This window comes from Myotis davidii, unplaced genomic scaffold (assembly GCF_000327345.1).
Source record: "Myotis davidii unplaced genomic scaffold, ASM32734v1 scaffold1069, whole genome shotgun sequence".
In the NCBI taxonomy this organism is placed as follows: Eukaryota; Metazoa; Chordata; class Mammalia; order Chiroptera; family Vespertilionidae; genus Myotis; species Myotis davidii.
In genome coordinates, this window is record NW_006300018.1 from 341,281 (window position 1) to 352,812 (window position 11,532).

Consider the following 11,532-nt stretch of genomic DNA (forward strand, 5'->3'; position numbering starts at 1 on the left):
GTGGGCATGTGCCAGGAGGTTGAGAAGGGGCAGGGAGGTGATCACAACTTAGATCACAAGGATTCTAAAGAATGACTTCTCTCCATCACATAATTCGCAGGCCCAGCAGATTTGACCTGTAAACTTGTCCACAAAAGGATTTCCCTGTAGACAACCTGTTAATTTAGGTATCAAACAGCTGTCCTGATATATAATGGCCCACAGCACTCTGGGTGTTGTCCATAAACACACAGGTACATTCATCAGGGCTGTCTCCTTTCCCATCCTCTCTGCAGCATTAAAGCTGCAGACACCACTGCTCCCTCAGTGCTCTCTTGTCCCTTCACGTCCCTGCCACTGCATCCTCCTGGTTGCCCTACTCGTAGGCTGTTCCTTGCCTGGTTCTCCTGCTAGCCCTGATGCAGGCATTCTCCAAGGGTCATGCCTCAGAGTCTGAAGCTCCTTCTTCACTCCCCATTTTGTGGCCATCTCCTGGGAGAGGGAACACCCACATTCCTATTCATCCCAGCCCCACACCCCAACTGTGGTCCTGGGTCTCCAAATGCCTGCTCAGCAGTCCCATCTGAATACTGTGTTTTATCACTCAAGTCAAGGGCTCAGCTTCCTCCCAAACCCCTTCTGCTCCGCTGGCCTTCCCTTTATGTCAGCGCTGTCATTATTCCAGTCACAGAGCTTCAAATTAGTGTCTGTCATCCTGACTCTTCTCTGTCCCGGGCTCCCTGCATTAAGGCAGCCGTGCAGCCTGACTGACTTTCCTCGGCAGTGTCTCCAGTGTTTCCTTTACATGTCAGTTTCTTTCGACTCCTACAACCAGTGCCAGTGAGGCCTGGATAACTGAGGCAGCCTCCTGCTGGTCCTCCCCCTGCTCATCACCCTGCTAAGTCAGAACTCCTCCAGCACCCCTTTCAAGTGTCACCACCTCCCCCAGCTCAGAGCCTTTTGTGTCTCTCTACTGAAGCATGAAGTCCAACCTCCAGATCTGGGGGATGAAGATCCTCCATAAACTGACCTTACTAATTATTTGCCAATGTTTCAATTCAGTGTACATCGGTTCTTAACCCAACCAGACTGGTCTCCTTATGGAACCATACCATGTTTCTCATGTTCTGAACTCCATGCCAACATCACAGGGAGGGCCAAATCTGTATGTGAGATAACATATGGTTTTGTATCATAATCACCTAGAGGGCTTATTAAAACTGACTGCCAGGTTCCACCTCCAGAGTCTCTGAATAGGTACTTCTAACAAGTTCCCAGATGATGCTGATGCTGTTTGGTCCAGGGACCTCAGTTTGAGAACCACTGCATTTTGTAAAACCCATATCGTCTCTCCTCTTGTCCTCAACTTATCTCTGGGGCCAGCTGGAGGCCTTTTCCTTGGCTTAAGATGACCTCTTCCATCTCCACTCAGAGAACACCAATACGGCTTATATAATGTGGCAACAAATATGTATTATGCTGGGAGTGACACAAAGAGGCAAAATCCCTGCTCCTACAAAAGTCACGTATGGGAAAAGGGGGCTTAGGCAGTATAACAGTCAATTACAATTCAGCGTGACAAGTGCTGTGAGGGGGGGGCCATACAGGCTCTGTGGAAACACATAGCCAGAGAGCCTCACCCAGTATTGGAAAGTCAGAGAAGGCTGCTCAGAAGAAGACACAACTGAGCTGGGATTTGAAGGATGAGACAAAGGTAGACAGGGATAGAGGGAAGAAACTGCCTTGGGTTGTTCCTCTTTTGCACACAAGTATGTACGCACATGCACACATTCTATCTTATCTCCACGTCTAGAAGGTAACCTACTCAAATAAAGAGAGAGTCTTTAATCTACAAGGACATTCCTTAGAGTGCTTGGGCTCTAACAGATGCGGATGTTTTTATTCACTCTTTGAATGCACACATGGCAACAGGCTGGAATTGTTCTGTATTTGGGAAAGATGGGAAAGGAGGAGAGGGGAATGTGAGGACATGTGGGTTTGGCTGAAATCCCCCTTGTGGGCTTTTGGTGATTTCTGGGTCTGTGAGGATTTCTCTAATTACCTGCAGGACAAGGGATTCAACATGGAGCCCCTACAATAATCTCTGCCTCAGCCCAGTATGCTCGCTTACACCCAGCAGCCTATCTACCGAGGGTGATTAATAGCCAGATCCCAGCCCAAGCCACCATCTGTGAACAGTCCCTGCTTGAGTAATATCTGTGCCTAGCAAACTGTTTTGCATTTTATAAACAGAGATGGGGTGTTTTTCTCTACTGCCTTATTTTCAGCGATTAGGCTGAGCTCATTCACGCAAGCAACCTCTTTGCAAGGATTCAAAGTTTAGGGTCAGGGCCATTGCTGAGACTCAGGATTCATCCCCCAAAGCAGCCTCCGAGGAGGCTGGGGGGAGGCGCAGCGCTCTGGGAGGTCAAGGCCGCCTTTTTTGACTGTCCAGTTGGTAGACCATGTTTCCTTCCCCCTAACCCCCAACTTTCTGATTTGGAAATTTAGATGCAGTTTCTTACCACATCCCTTTTCTTACCACACCCATTTATTTTTATTTAGAATGTGTTTGGCTCATGTCCCACCTGAGGTGGGATAAGAAGTGACAAAATTCCACCAGTTCTTTTGTCTCTCATCTATCTTTGTCTCTGCAGAAATGAACAGAGCCTGACATGTACTGTATGGTCAACAGATGGAAAATGAATAAAATAATCAAGATACTGACTCAATATATATTTAAAATGAAGAAAATAAACCAAGTGTTTTGTATAGAAGGTTACACTTCCCTCTGCTTCCCCCATTTGAGAACTTCAACCACCCACAATCAAGGTATCAGGGGAGAAAGTGCACAGTGAGCGCTAGACACATGTGTCTGCATCACTTTCAGCGAGTACACACATCACCCAGCCTGTGCACAACTGTCCCAGACAAAGAAAATACAAGCCAGCGATGTGCGTATCATTCCAGGTCTTCTCTCTGACCTGGTCTGCCATTGAATTCGGTCCAGTGGTCACATAACATACCAAGGAAAGGGTTACCCCAGTGACTTTTACTACTGATTACAGACCAGCAGTTCCAGAATTTTTAAAATAGTGATTCTGTAATTCCCAGGAACCAGTGTGCAGTATTTGTCTGTGTACAGTTCTTTCTCCAAGAAACACTCACTTTCAATGGGAACACCCTCTTTCATGAACTACCCGTGACCCTCAGGATGGAAAATGCCAGAGGCTCACACTGCAGAGTCTCAGACTCTGAGAAACAGAATTGACTCTGAGAACATCTGCCCTGAGCCCTGTATTTCATGGGGAGGCAATTTTTTCAGGGGCAAGCTAGTGGCAGAGCTGGGCCAAGAATTCACATGCCCTGCCTCAACATCCAAAAGTGTTTTAGAAATGGGAGAAAACCTCACCACCACATCTTATGGATCTGGGTAAGATTTCCTGCTTTACTGGGAATAAAATAACAAAAATATAGTTGAGTTTCATATTTGATAATGTTTTCAGTGATAATTTGCTATTTTAAGGACATAAGCACCTCCAAAATATTTTTGTTTTACTGTTGGGATTTCCTTTGTATAAGACCCTGAACTAGAAGCTATGTAAGTCCAAGGTAAGAGAAAGCCACAAAACTCTGTACTCAACAACAACAAATAAGTAAATACATAGTCTTCAAATATCCATGGTACTAAAACTGCCCAGGTATTAAGTCACCATATAACCCTAACTACATTCTAAAAGTTAGAGCTCATTCAGAGCTATATTTCTGACAGACAAACAAACAAACAAAAAACAAAAACCCCCACAAAACCAAAAAAAATTAATCCCAAACAATAAAACTAAAAATTAATGCTAAAATAATTATTTTAATCTATCCATTAGCAAGTTATAGACAGTCCCTTAAGTATTCTTTGATTAAAGAGGCAATCAAAGCTGAAATTATGAACTACTTAAAAGAATTGTTTTCAATCCCAGCCCTAACACTATCTGAACACTTAAGGACAAATCCCGTAATCTCTCAACTTCTTTCTTTCTAAAAAGAGGCCTTGCCAAGATTAAAAGAGATAACAAGAAAAAGGGTCCAGCATAGTAGAGTGATGACAGCACAAGAATGTTAAAATGGGCTGTTGCTGTCTCATTTTCAGCTAAGATAGGAAAGCAGTGGATGTTATCTTTTGAAGAAACTTACATACAAAAATTGAAGGATAAACTCAATACATGACGCTTGAATTGATTACTCATAGTGAGGAATGACTAGTTTTTGGAAATAAAGCTTAAAAGAGGACTTTGGAGAGAGCTGTGTTGGCATTTCTCCCTCCTCAGGACGTGGGTGGGCTCTCCTTCAGGTTAAGAGAAAGGAGCTTCATTGAGATCACTGCATGGGTTGATCTGGGACACAGAACCCTGGGTCTGATTCCTACCTGGGAAATTTAAAAGGTTAGATACTCTAATGTATAAGCAAAGGAGAGGTGTCTACTGGGCACTGTCCTGGAGACTGTCAGGGCAGGTGACCTGTGAGTGCTACTTGTAGACCAGAGAGAAGGCATGTGATGTGAGGAGATCTATTTTAAATCTCAGCTAAGAAAATTCCATAGGAAGGTGACAGAACCCCAACTGAAAGGGTCTGTGTAGAGTCGACCACTGGGAAAAACTGAGCTGGAGACAGGGTAGCCAGCCAGAGGAAAATACCACCTGTGTGTCAGGGGAAACACAGTTCAATGTGGGGTCACAGGAGAGCCCACAGAAGAATCCGTGAGAGGAGGCAGCTCTAGAGACCCTCCAGATGATATCTTATAACAGGACTTGTCAAGTAAGAGCTTCCTACCTTTCCCTCTTCCCTCCCTGTACACCCAGTAGAGTTAGAAACCCTGGCACCAACAGGAGGGCAGGGGTGTGAGAGGAGGGCAGGGGTGTGAGAGGAGAGCAGGGGTGTGAGAGGAGAGCAGAAAGATACCTCAACCTCTCTCACCTGCAGCAGGTACTAGTTCGGAGAGGAGAGCAGATTTAATGTTAAAGCAAGGCAGAAATTTTGATTATTACATAGACTGGACAGTTTTAATAACTGAATTGGAACTGTGTTGTCAACTTCCAGTGGCCCCAGGAATTTTTATTACTTGAGAGTGGCCAGAAAAGTCATGGGATTACCTGTGTTTTCAACCAAGTCCAGTGAAAGAACTTCTCCTGAATTACTTTTAAAAGGACAGTGTGAGAAAAAATAGTTGCTTGGAATTACATCCATGAGTCTCTTCGTCATGGTTTCACTATGACGTTAGGTTTCACTAACAAGCTCTATCTCCGTTCCAATCCTAACCCACCCAGCTCAGGAGGCTCTGATATCAAGGAGGCCAAAAAACAAAAGAGACCGCCTTCCATTTTACAAAATCTCTTCTCTTCCTCTCTCCACTCGCCTATATTTCTATGAAGTATCAGCAGATTATGTGGTTGGAGAAAGGCAGTCACAGGGAGAGAGGGAAATGTATGACAGAAGAGAGATTCTGAGAGCACAGGGGGCTTTTCACTAGAAAGGGGAGTTAGGCCAACTGCAGCTAAAAGAAGAAGGGGTGGGAATTCCAGGCAGGCAGAGAGCATGATGGAGTGGAGGGTGCCCTGGAGCTAAGGCTCCTACTCCGGAGTCCTGCTGGGACCACCATTTTGTCAGACTTATACTGTACATCAAGCATGTCAAACTCACGGCCCATGGGCCGCATGCTGCCCACAACAAATGTTTTTGCGGCCCAGCCAATATAATGGTATGTGAGGAAAGTTTTAATAAAAATTTCATGACTTAATTTTTACACTATTCTGTTATACGTAATAATTAATAACGAACTACAACGTTCGCTAATGACTGATTACTATAATTGTTTTGCATTAATTTCCCTTATGCACCTTATATGCAGGCGCACCATTTCTCTCCACTAATACTAGCAGCGAATATTTTATCAGCTGATTGATTTGTTTGGTGTGCACAACAGGAAATATTTCGCTTTTGGAGAACAACAAAAAAAATTGGTTTATTTGCATTATGCCTATTAATTTGTGCAGTTATTCAGTGTCTGGTAAGTTAATGTTCAAGAAAAATATTAATTTTCATTAAAATGTTCTATTATTTTATGTTAACGATTACTTATTTATTTCAGCCCTTTGTATTCAGCATGTCTCTATCAAAATAAACCTACGTTTCTATGAAAATTGAAGCTTTTGTTTTTTTGCGGCCCACATAAACTTAAACCTTGTTTATTTGGCCTGTGTTATCCTTTGAGTTTAACATGCTTACTGTACATCACTGGCAGTGACATGAAAGACAAAGACTGACAATTACAAGACAAGCTAAGAAAGTCAGGAGTCCAGACTTTCTCTGCTTCACTTGGAAATCCTCATAGATATTCCTTAAATCACTATAACCCCAAAAAAGTCTTGGCTGGTGCATTTGTGCGCATGTGTTTACTTATGCATGTGTGTGTGGGGGGGGGGGGGGGGGGAGGGAGAGAGAAGTACAATTTTCACTTGTAGTGAAATGAGCATCATTTCCAATGGTCTGATAAATGATTTTTATATTGTCCCTGGGAGAAAAAAGAGTGGGATATGTAGTTGAGGTGCCAAAGTAACAGAATTCCTAAGATAGTTTATTGTTTAGGTGGAAGCAATGGGTCAAAATATTTGTGACTAGGGCTGTCCCCCAAACATGCAATTTAACAGAACTTTAAATAAACATTAATTCATATGAACAGTGTACATTCCATTTATAATCCATCCCCAAGTAAGCTTCAAACCATTTCATACTGTTTCCCACTTACTTTGCCCAGAATACATGCCCCTTACCATGACAAGCTTTAAAACTCAGTACAAAGACTAAAGAGAAAACACATGGTCCAAAATGATGTGATGAAAATAAGTAAAATAAAACTGAATTATATGCATGCTAATTACTGTGCTGGGAAATCTTATGAAATCTGGAAATGCTGATGTACAAAACATCTATTCATCCATCGAGACTCAACGTAGTGGCCATCTCCTCTGTGAAGCCTTCCTGAGCCCCAGAGGAAAACCAGTATTTCCTGGAACTACTACTTGCCAATTTGTAAAGCAGCTCTGTGAGGTGGATATCATGTTCTGCATTTGCAGAGATAAAGAAGTCAAAGCTGAAGTATTTTGCCCAAGGGCACAGCCCATGGAAGGAGGAAAACTAACACTTAGTACACACTGCCCTGGCCCCAAAGTCCTAAGTACTAAGATAAGTGCTTTCTCATTTAATACAACAGCCTCGGAGGCAATTAATATTACCCCCTAACCATAGATGAGCAAATGGCCCATCTTGCCCAATGTTGCAGGGGTGGGAAGTAGCAATGTTGGGACTCAAACTCAGTTTTTCAACTCCACTCCTATGCAACGCCACCTCGCCTCACTGCCTCTTCAGACATGGTCCCTGGATGTGTCCACCTCAGCCCCTCACTGAGACGCCAGTCCTCGCCTAGAGCACCGCTGGGAAACTGACCTCCCTCCTGCACTTTCACAGGCTTAAGAAGCTGCCGCTGTCAACTATCAAACTGAGTCTGAAAACCTCATGCCTAGATTTCAAGATCTTCTGTAATTTAGAGTAACATGAGCTTACTGAATGTTATTTTTATCACACAAAATTGTAAAAAACTTTGAAAATATTTTTTAAAAAGATTCCGGAATATCTTTTCCAGGGAATAATTAGACATTGTTTAATAACCTTTTCCAGGTCATCTAATTTTAGAGGTCTGTGTCTTTTATTCCCTTTAGCTGAGCTCTGTACAATTCTATAAATTGTAGAAAACTGGCAGTAATGGAAATGAGTTTTGTCAGTGGAGATGCAAATAATAAGCCTCCTGGCTCCCCAGGAGGCCAGTTTTTCATCTCCAGCAAATTCCTTTCCACACTCCCCGTGGCCTTTGTGTGCGCTTGCTCTCTCCTCCGAACTAACTATAACATCATACCGGTTCCATCATAAATGAATGAGCTAAAGAAAATCTTTTACAAGTGTTCATTTCACATTTGAAAGATAATTGTGATTTTACCTTTTCTTAAATAATTATTCCTTAACATTCCCATTGCTGCCTGAGGCACTAGATAGTTGGCATGGATTCCTTACTAATCTGTATCTCTCCTTCTTCCATTTTCAGTTTCCTTCTTCCCAGAGACCACAAATGTACACACAGAGGCACACATACCAGAAACATCATCCATTTTCTAGAGGGAGTCAAGGAAAGGGGAGGAAGTGAAAGGGAATATAACAATGAATCCCATGACATCAAACTATGAACTAGGTGACTGTGGCCCTTTGACCAAATATGGCTTGCTGCTTGTTTTTGTAAACAAAGTTTTATTGGCACACAGCCACGTCCATTCATATATGCATCATCTATGGCTACTTTTGTGCTACAATGGCAGAGTTGAATAGTTACAACAGACATTGTCTGACCTATAGGCCTAAAATATTTACTATCTGGACCTTTACAAAAGAAGTTTGCTGACTTCTGAGTTAGACACAATCTTAATTCTCTTCAGAGTTTATAATCTCAATGAGTATACAATGATGAGAATTAAAAATGACAATAAATAAAGTTGGTACCATGTTTGAGAGATAGAGGGGGGAATGAAACTTAGGGAGTGTGGAATATGGATGGAAAAGGAACTAACCAGTTAAAATAATCCCAAAGTAGAACACCAAAGTCATGCCATGTAAATCCATTAATTTGTCTTTGCAAAACAGCTCAAGTGAAAGGCTTATATGCTCAGCTTAATTCACGTCAATATTCTGTCATATTTGCTTCAGATTTTATTTTTATAGTCTTTCTTTAACTTGGGAAAATGAAGCTAGGTTTCTTTCATTAACTGACCATAAAATGAAGAGGTTCCATGAAATATTAATTCCACCCCTAGATCCAGAGAAGTAATGGTTTGAGTTTCTTGCTTTTGTTTTGCCTCATAAAAACCAACATTCAAATGGCTCAAAATTCAAAAGTTACAAAAGAATAAGAAAAAAATTTCCTCCTACTTCTGGACTCCAGCTACACATTATTATGAATAACACATAAATGTATTTTTCCTTCCAGAGATATTTTAGGTATATTTGAGCATATATATATATATATATATATATATATACACACACATACATATATATATATTTTCACTTTCTTTTTACAATTTTTTTCTTTCCATCTAGTATTTTATTTTGGTAATCCAACTACATCAGAATATACAGAAACTCTCATTCTCTTACAAGATTTCATAACATTCCTTTGTATGAATAAAATATAATTTATTTGACCGGTTATCTTTCCATGGCATTTAGATTGTTTCCAATCTTTTTCAATTACAAACAGGCTACAATAAATAATCATGTGCATCTGATGCTTCCTCTAAATATAAGAATATCTATAGGCTGAGAAGTGGGATTGCTAGGTCAAAGAGTATGTGCATTTATAATTTTAATGGATATTTCCAAGTTGTTTTTCAAGGAGAAGGTGCCATGAGAAAGCCTATATCCTCACTATCTCAGGTGATATTAGCCTTTCTGATCTTTGATGCTCTAGGACGTGACAACTAATATCTTAGTGTAGTGTGAAATCACATTTTTCTTATTATGAAGGTGAGCATCTTTTCATAAAGTTAAATCATTTGCATTTGAATCTCTAAGAATTGTACATTCAAGTATTTTTGGTCCATTTACTTTTGAGCTATTGGTTTTTTCTATGGGGAGAAAAGCATCCCTTTAAAATCTACCCAAAATGGTATGGCCATGATAGAGTCTGGGGACAGAGAAGTAAGTCAGTAAGTAGCTTTTAAACTCCTTCCTAGATAAATGTACCATGTGTAGTCTTGTCCTTCCAAGGCACCCCATTACCTATCAAATCAAATCTAGGCCCCTTAGTATGACACCTAGGGCTCTTCATGCTCTAGAAATACCAAACAGCATGTGCTATCACATACCCCTACCCTAGTTCCCACCTCTTTACCTTGATATCTCAGGCCATTCCTTCTGTCCCAATTATCCCCACACCTTTCTTTACCCAGATAACTCCTTCTGTAGACTGTAGATTCATTATGAGGATCACATTTTCCAAGAAATCATTCCTGAACCCCAAATACTGTTACATGTGTCTCCTCTGGGGCCATGTGCAAACTTCCATTCCCAATATCTCTAAAGTACCCATCATCACTATTAAACTGTAGTCTCTTCAAGGACAGGAATTGGGTCTTCTCCTTTGTTCTTGTAGCTTAAGGAAGACCTGAAACTTTATAAAAAATTAACCATATGATTTTGAATATGCCCTCTTGGGGGTCTTGGTTCTCTCCTTTGTAAAATGCAAAGGTGAGATGGATTACTTCTAAAGTCCCTCTTGGATCTATAAATATATGAACCAATGAATGAAAGAGGCATCTGATGAGGATTTGTACTCTAGCAAAATATACAATGGATTAGCAGCTGGGGATAGAGTTAGAACTCAATTAGGAGATGATTGTACTGAATAAAAAATGAAGCACAACAAAATTAGACCCTACTAAGGTGGTGGCAGTCGAATAGAACAGCTAAAAGGGACTTTTTAAAAACACGTTTTTATTGATTTTAGAGAGGGAGGGAGAGGGAGATAAACATCAGTGTGAGAGAACCTGCAACCTGGGTATGTGCCCTGACCAGGAATCAAACTGGAAACCTTCCTGTGTACAGGACAGTGTGCAACAAACTGAGTCATACCAGCCAGGGCTAAGAGGGACTGCTTTAAAGGAAAAATATTGATGGGTCTTGGTGACTGTTCAGATAAAGATGGTGACCATCAATTCCTTCCTTGACTGTATATACATGTTGCTTCTCATATCAAGAGATAGAACCTGATAACTTGTCCCATTAAATCTGGACTGGCCTTAGCAATTTGTCTGACCAAGAAAATGTAGTGATAGTGAAGGTCTGGGAATTCTAAAGCTAAGTCATAAGAAGGCTTGCTGCTTCCAATGAATCTTCTAGAATGATTGCTGTGGGGGAAAATCAGCTACCATGTAGGAAATTTGACCACTCTGAAGCCACCATGCTGTGATGAACCCCCAGCTCTTCCCAACCTGGGTGCCAAATATGTGAGTGAAGGAGCCTTTAGATCAGCAGTCGCCAACCTTTCGGACCTCAAGGGCCACCAGTGGTCCGTGGACTACTGGTTGGCAACTACTGCTTTAGATGATTCCAGTCTCAACCACCATCTGAGTGCAAGCGCAGGAGAGAACAAATAAGATTGACCCAGCTGAGTGGAGTCAACCCTCAGAATCATGAAATAATAAACTATTATATTAAGCCACTGTTTTGGGGTGGTTTGTTACAAAGAGACACATAGCCAAAACATAAAGAAATCAGCAGATAGAAGATAGCAGAGTGGGAAGTGCAGAAGGTGGAGTCTCACATACCTGGGTTTCAATCCCAGCTAAGCTTACTACTTAGTGGCCTTTGGCATGGTTCTTAACCTCACTAAGCCTCAGTTTGTTCATCTGTAAAATGGAATGATTATAGTTCCTACCTCCCAGGGTTACTGTGAAAAAC

General features: G+C 41.4%; 1 protein-coding gene across 1 annotated transcript in view; it reads right to left on the bottom strand.

The window, feature by feature from the left end:
- The window catches only part of LOC102753839 (thrombospondin type-1 domain-containing protein 4), a gene marked incomplete at its 3' end in the record, with an annotated part of 484,283 nt that overhangs the window by 338,003 nt on the left and 134,748 nt on the right, over nt 1–11,532 (bottom strand). The window lies entirely within an intron of this gene.